This window comes from Monodon monoceros, unplaced genomic scaffold, assembly GCF_005190385.1.
Source record: "Monodon monoceros isolate NGI ecotype Baffin Bay Population unplaced genomic scaffold, NGI_Narwhal_1 Super_Scaffold_13, whole genome shotgun sequence".
NCBI lineage: Eukaryota > Metazoa > Chordata > Mammalia > Artiodactyla > Monodontidae > Monodon > Monodon monoceros.
Window position 1 is genome coordinate 44,097,147 of NW_021703769.1, and position 7,396 is coordinate 44,104,542.

Consider the following 7,396-nt stretch of genomic DNA (forward strand, 5'->3'; position numbering starts at 1 on the left):
CCTTTCTCCATTAAATAATTTCAAGCATCCTTCTTGAGAGAAGGGAATACAAGCAAGAGAGAATCTGGAGTTAAGTGCCTGCTAGCGTGTTGTTCTGCTGGGGGAATAGCCCTCCTTCTTCCACCTCAGCTGTGCTTGGATGTTCAAGTCAAATCATTTCTTTCATCAGACACACGCAAATGGAATAATATTCTCTCCACTGAACATCGCTGATGCCTGGACCTCTTAAAGTTCAGGTCAAACACCTTTTTTTGTTTTTATTGAGAGTCACTGCATCGCACAAAGAAAATATTAGACATTGATCTTGAGTGAGAGCATTTAAAAGCAAATGGAGATCGAGCCTACTTTCAGCTGGGACAACCATTTCCTTCACGCTTGACCTGAGTGTCAGATGTCTGACTCTTCCAGGAATCAAGGTGAAGAAGGATAAACACGCAAGTTTGGGGGGGTGGGGGGGAAAGGCAATCCACATTGCATTTTCTGTTAGCCGGCGGCAGGACATTTAACTGCCGGCCACTGACATGGTTTGGGAAATTCATCAGTGGGAAAGTAGCCAAAACACTGTTCAAGCAGGGTGGTCACCAGTAGTAGGAAAGGAGGAAGAAAGAATGAGAGAAAGTCTTCCCACAAAGGCCATCTGCCTTTCCACGTGGCTAAGACAGCGGAACTGACACCATCCTGCCGGAAGCTCAGAAGAAGATGGGGCAAGGAGGAAGCATTTCATATAAACCAAATAAAACACAGATGACGCTATCATCATGCAGGCTGAGTGGGCTGGCATGAACCATGCCTCCTGATTCCAAGAACAAAATGGTCACATTGCATCATATACGATACCTCCAAAAACTCATGGTCACGTAGATTTAAATATCAACCTGGGGTAAAAGTCCCTTCCACCACTGAAGTTTGTTTTACTGTTTAGCCCGGCTGTGCATTGACAGGGAGACAGAGACACCGATAAACAGTCCAAATGTCAACCAGCTCCACAATCAAAACAGCTCAGCCTACCGTTCTTTATTTTATTTTTTTAAACATCTTTATTGGAGTATAATTGCTCTACAATGGTGTATTAGTTTCTGCTTTATAACAAAGTGAATCAGTTATACATATACATATATCCCCACATTTCTTCCCTCTTGCATCTCCCTCCCTCCCACCCTCCGTATCCCACCCCTCTAGGTCGTCACAAAGCACCCAGCTGATCTCCCTGTGCTATGAGGCTGCTTCCCACTAGCTATCTATTTTACATTTGATTACCATTCTTTAGAAGCACTCACATACACAGAAATTTGAGAATTTTGTAAGAAATAAAAAATACATTCTTTACATAAGAGTTCCCTATTAAGTTAACCATGGTGATAGCATTTATATACGTCAGGACTTTGATTTTTTTTAGACTAAATTGCTTCCAAATACTTTGCTCTTTGTTTCATGAGTCAGTTATTTTATTAGTGAGATGTTTACCTTCCTGGGGAGACAGCCTGATGGCCCTTGCAAGGCTGCCAGCTTCAGCGTTGCCCCGGTTTCTGGCTTGCACGAGGGGCAGCTGTATTGTGTGACAGAAGCCCACTCTATGTTGGAGTGAAAGCAGCAGAAATAAAGTTTGAAGGTCACGTTCCCCAAGTGAACATTTACATTTGTACTAAAAAAAAAAAAAGAAAAAAAGCGAGTTTCTTGTTTTTGATTTTTGGGGGTTTTTAGATGGCTGCCTCCAAGGCCTTTTTTTTTTTTTGAAGCCCTTTGCTACCTTTGCCTCTAGGACCAAAATCCAGAATTCTCTGAGGAGCTCCTTGCTTGTAATGTTTCTGTTCACTCTTTAATGAGTCTGTGATTCCACGACCCAGGCCCCCACTTCTCACTGGGCTGTGTTCATCTATAAGAGTGCAGCTCAGTCCCCTACTTCTTCACGCAGAGCAGGACCAACAGCGTCTTCATACCAAGGGCTGCTTGGCGTCCTACCTCTGTGAAGTTGTCCGTGGTCAGGTCCTGAGCAGGTGCAGAACAGGTTCCCTGGAGATGCTTTTCCTGTTTCCTTTGTCTGGAAAAGCACAATATTCAAACTTGAAAAGTGGCAATGGTCTGTATTTTTGGATGCTCTGTGTAACTTTGGAAAGGTTACCTAGACTAACTGATACAATTGCTTTAAGGATTGAATGGGATAATCCACATTAACATTTAGCCCAATGTGACAGTGAAAATATTGAAGAAATGATAGCTAATGTTAAGTAGTGTTACCTAATTATTTTGGTTGACATAAGCAGAGGTCTCACTTCTGTATTTGGATGTGCATATTTCCAAATGTACTGAAAAACCATACCTCAATGCAAAGTTCTTTTGGGGGGCTAGCAGTTATGGATTCTTGAAAAAAAAAACATTGAGCCAAAATATTTTGCTTCTATGTCTTCCGGCAACTTCTATGCAACAAAAATATGAGTAAAAACCAACTGAATAGGGCTTCCCTGGTGGCACAGTGGTTGAGAGTCTGCTTGCCGATGCAGGGGACACGGGTTCGTGCCCCAGAAGATCCCACATGCCGCGGAGCGGCTGGGCCCGTGAGCCATGGCCGCTGAGCCTGCGCGTCCGGAGCCTGTGCTCTGCAATGGGAGAGGCCACAACAGTGAGAGGCCCGCATACCACAAAACAAAAAACAAAAAAACAAAACAAAAACCCAACTGAATAGTCTTCCTCAACACGTTCTCTCCAAAATGATAAAATTACTCATTTAACACTTTGATAATCTTTAAACAGAATGAGACTGATATTCTTGTCCAGCAAAGAGACAGAAATGGGGCAATGTGTCACAGAGGAAAGTGCCCTGCTTAAAAAGCAGAAGAACTGAGTGCAAGCCTTTTCTTTGCCCTCGACTAACTGTGTGATCTGAGGCAAATTAATCCTCCAAATCACTTTTCCTTTATCTGCAAAATAAGGGAAAAGGTACCTATATCCTGGAATTGCTGTGAGGGCTGAGATAAGGGTTGCATGATTACCCTTCCCATGAGATGGAGACAAAGAATTGTTGAAACTGAAGGCAACTTCGGATAGTTTATCCCAAAAATATTTATGTGATGGTCTCATCTTTCAAGTGACGCACACCCACAGGGAGATGACACAGAATGGATGTCAGTGTGGCTGGACTGGAGCTGAAACGCTTCAAGGGAAAACCTCCTCTGATTTTATTACTTTCAAAACCTCTAACCCTCAAATCCCAGGCCAACTGTGAATAATTATTAGACCGTACACCCTCTTTTTATCTCTTTGGATTCCAAAAAATACAAAAAAATATTAATATCGTGATTTGTAGTCAGGCTCTTTGGGTTACGAACAGCAGAAGATCCAGTGGGGGGGCTGTAGGAATAAAAGGAGGAGGGACTGATTATCAGGAGACAGGGGCTCCTGGAACCTGTGGACACAGGTGCTCCGGGTCTCTGGACTGTAATAAACCACAGTCTGGAGCTTCCACAGGAGCCCAAGACATTCTCTGTGTGTCTCTCAGCCACGCTTTCCTCTGCGGAGCTTCTCACTCTTCTTTCTGTTGCAGATCAGCCTTTGAGTTCCCATTTCCCAATGAGCAAAGCAGTTCCTGGCAACTTCTGGACTACACAGACCTGCAGCCAAGATGCAGCCAGTTCAAGACTGTGCTCTCCTCCAGATTTTTGCTGGTTTCCAACGGAAGATGCTCATTGGCCCACCTTGGGTCACGTACTTCTGCCTGGTCCAATCAGTGTGGCTAGAAAGGGGAAGGGTTTCATCTGATAAACAGGCTGCTCTCCCTGTAACCACGTGGTTGAAGATCTGGGATTTGGAGTTTGACTCTCTTTACGGTCCCCACTTGGAGTAGAGGCACACTACGGCTGTGAAAGTCCCAGAACAAACAAAACCCGCCTGTGATTCTTGCATTTTGTTGTTACAGAGTGGAGCCCCACATTCAGCACGGAGATGGAAGAGTTTAGGTTTTTTCTCTCACCACCACATGTATTGGAGTTAATTATTTTTCATACCAATGTTTATTCACTGCCCCAAAGCAATGTACTGGAGTCACTACTTCAAATGACATGAGAAAGAACAATTTTCTAAGACAGAAAATTTTTTGTTAACTCACAAATTTAAAAGGATTGTACATCTATACAGAAAACTCAGTTTTGCCATGTAGGTATGTTATTGTTGTGCAAAAGAGTAAACGTTCTTTTCATCATTGAGAAAAAAAGACAATTTTGTTCATACATAAAGAGTAGAGTGAATGCTAAAAGTCAGTAGAAAATTATGATTTTGGGTAAGGAGAAATAGGAATTACAAATTTTGGATGACAAGAAATGGAAATCATAAAATATGAAATCATACGGTAAAAAATTACATGGATATCAGTGAACCTGGTACATATTAAGCAGATAATTAAGCTCCATATCATACTTGCAGTATTTGAAAAGCAAGCAAACCCCAACATACAGTAAAATTGAGTAATTATTTCTGAACACAATATATATTTTCAGGCATGTATTAAAGCTGTTTATCAAGCAATTATGTCACTTTGCTCAGTTTGTAGTAATTGAATTAAGTCAACTATATAGTATTTTGATTAAATCCTGATGAATATTTTCTAGTTGTTCAAATCAAAGGAAAAGTGAATCCTCTGACCCAGGTGTGAATGTGAACAGATATTTCTTTCTTTTTTTTAAAGACCAGATCCTATACACCATTTATTTATTTTTTTATAGAACATTAATTTTTTAAAAATACTTATTTGTTTATTTATTTGACAGTGCCAGGTCTTAGTTGTGGCACACGAGATCTTCGTTGCTGTGTGCGGGATCTTTGTTGAGGCATGTAGGATCTAGTTCCCTGACCAGGGATGGAACCTGGGCCCCCTGCATTGGGAGCGCGGAGTCTTAACCACTGGACCACCAGGGAACTCCCTAGATATTTATTTCTGGCTTTATACCCCACATAGAAGATTAGATGGCAGTCCCTAAACCTGGGACCTCATTCTCAGAGCTGCTTCAAGAAAAACACAATTAACTTTACCCCTGTCCCCCACTGCTATGGAAATTCTGTACAAGATTGCTATCAGAAATAGAACAGAAAATTACTTTTGAGGGTGAGTTTTGCTGTTAACTGCTACTGATTCTTTTTTTTTTTTCAACGATGTAATTGGCCAAGGGTTTGGACTTATTTTCTGACAGAACGTTATCCATTTCAATGTTCACCTTCATTCTCCAGTTAAAAATATCTCACAGGCTTTGACGTCTTCAACTCCAAATGTTGCTTAACTTGAAGAACTTCAGGCATCATGAAAGGAGCCCTTGGGTCAACCCGTTGTCAGGGAAACTGGAGGTGAGTACAGGCAGGTCTGTGCTTGAATCAATGGCCAAAGAATGACAGTTTGATTATATGGGGGACAATATTATTTCGCATTCAGTCCAACCAAGTGAGGAATGAAACACTGAGCCACTATCCAGAATGCACAGGGACCAGGGCTACCCAGAAATGGTGCAATGTTCCCCCTCCTCAGGAGCTGGAGGACTGTGTGGAGACCCCATAGCTGATCATTTTTGCTCCATAGCTACCAGGATCACCAGTGCTTAGCATCTCTATCCATTCTACTCTGGATTTTCCCTGTGGGTGTTCTCAACCCTACCAGGGAAGACCAGAGTGGGTTGAACTTCTAAATCCCTGCAGTTTCAATGAGGGAAAATGCAGTTGTGTCCTCTCGGTCAGAATATCTTAACTATCAAGTTATCAATATTGACAATGATAATAATTGCACATGACGTACTGTGCAATCCAGTCCACACGTCTTACCAATTACTTTTACAACAGCCTACAAAGTAGGTGCTATTATTTCCATATTGAAGAATATGAAACTGAAGCCCATGGAAGTTAAGAAATTTGCCGATATTTCTAGCTAGTAAATAGTAGGAATGAACCCCAGTCCATCTAAATTCGAAGTTTGTGTTTTTCTCACTATGCCATATAATATATAGATATACATATTTTTAATGAAATAAATCATGTGTTACAGAGACCCAAATCCGGGTTTCAATTCAGAAAATACTTATTGACGATAAAAAGCACATGGCTAATTCTCACAGGTCATAAAATGAAAGAATAAAAATGCTCCCCCTCTTCCAATATGTCCTGCCCACTATAATGTCGTGGTTTTGAGTGGCAGGCACGTATGTGCATGTACTCACTTCTTATTTTTCCCAAGTTGAGAAAAAACTTGAAACACATAGACAAGTCTGAAATTGTCTTAATCAACGATGATTTGGAAGGTACCAAATTGTGGTGTAACTGTGACACTATTTTGTCAAAGTGATCTGAATCAGACTATCGCTAACTGCACGGGCCTTTACCCATGATAAAGAGTATCTCATCCCAAGTGATAAACAGAATAAAAAGAATAAACAATAATAAACACTATGAAATTAAATTTTATTAGGAGGTTAATAATTCATGATTTATTACATGTTGACAGTAACTCATTCAAGAGTTCATGCATTCATTGATTCCATATTGTAAGAGCTCACCCTGGTGTAGACACCGGAGATGTAACCCCGAAAAGAGAGCCCTGGTGTCTGTTTTCTCAGAGCTTTAAGCCTAGAAGAGGACACAGTCAAGCAAACTGGAAACTGCAGTGGAGTGGGAGAGAGGCTTGGACAGGGAGATACAAGATGTTACTGGAGCCCCGAGAAGAAGCCACTTACCTAGATTTGGAGGGACTGGTAGGATTCCTGGAGGAGGAACGCCCAAGCTAAGACCTGAAGAATGAGTTAGCTGAGCAAAGAATTCACAGGGACAGGTGAACAGTGTTCTAAGGAGAAGGAAACACATCTCTGCAGGCCTGCTGAACTGGAGAAAGTTTAGTATGACCAAAGATCACCAGGAGTGTGATGGCAAGAAGGGAGACGAGAAATGGTACCTGGGGGCAGATCATTCAAATGCCTGTAAACTTTGCTGAGAGTACGAAACTTATTCTAAAGGAAATGGGGAGCCATAGCAAATTACATGCAAGCGAGACAATCAGATTTGCTTTAAGCTGTGATCCAGAGAGTAACTTGGAGACGGAGGCAGAGGGACCAGTTGAGAGTCTGTTGGATTAAGCTATGTGTGAGTGACCGTGGCCTGAACCAGGCTGTTGGCAATGGATGTGGAGAGAACTTGACAGATAATCTGCTCTACAAGCATAGAATCTTCCAGACTTGGAGGTTGATGAAAATGGCTGAAAGGCATGGAGGAGGGATCAGGAGAGCCCAGGGCGGCCTCAGATTTCTGTACCACCCCACCACATACCTGCGGCCCTTACCACTTGCATGCCCCGTGATTCTAACCAGGAGCATTTGCTTGTCTGTGCTGGAGTGGGCTTCCATGTGGCGGGTCAGCAATTTGGGAGCATGAACAC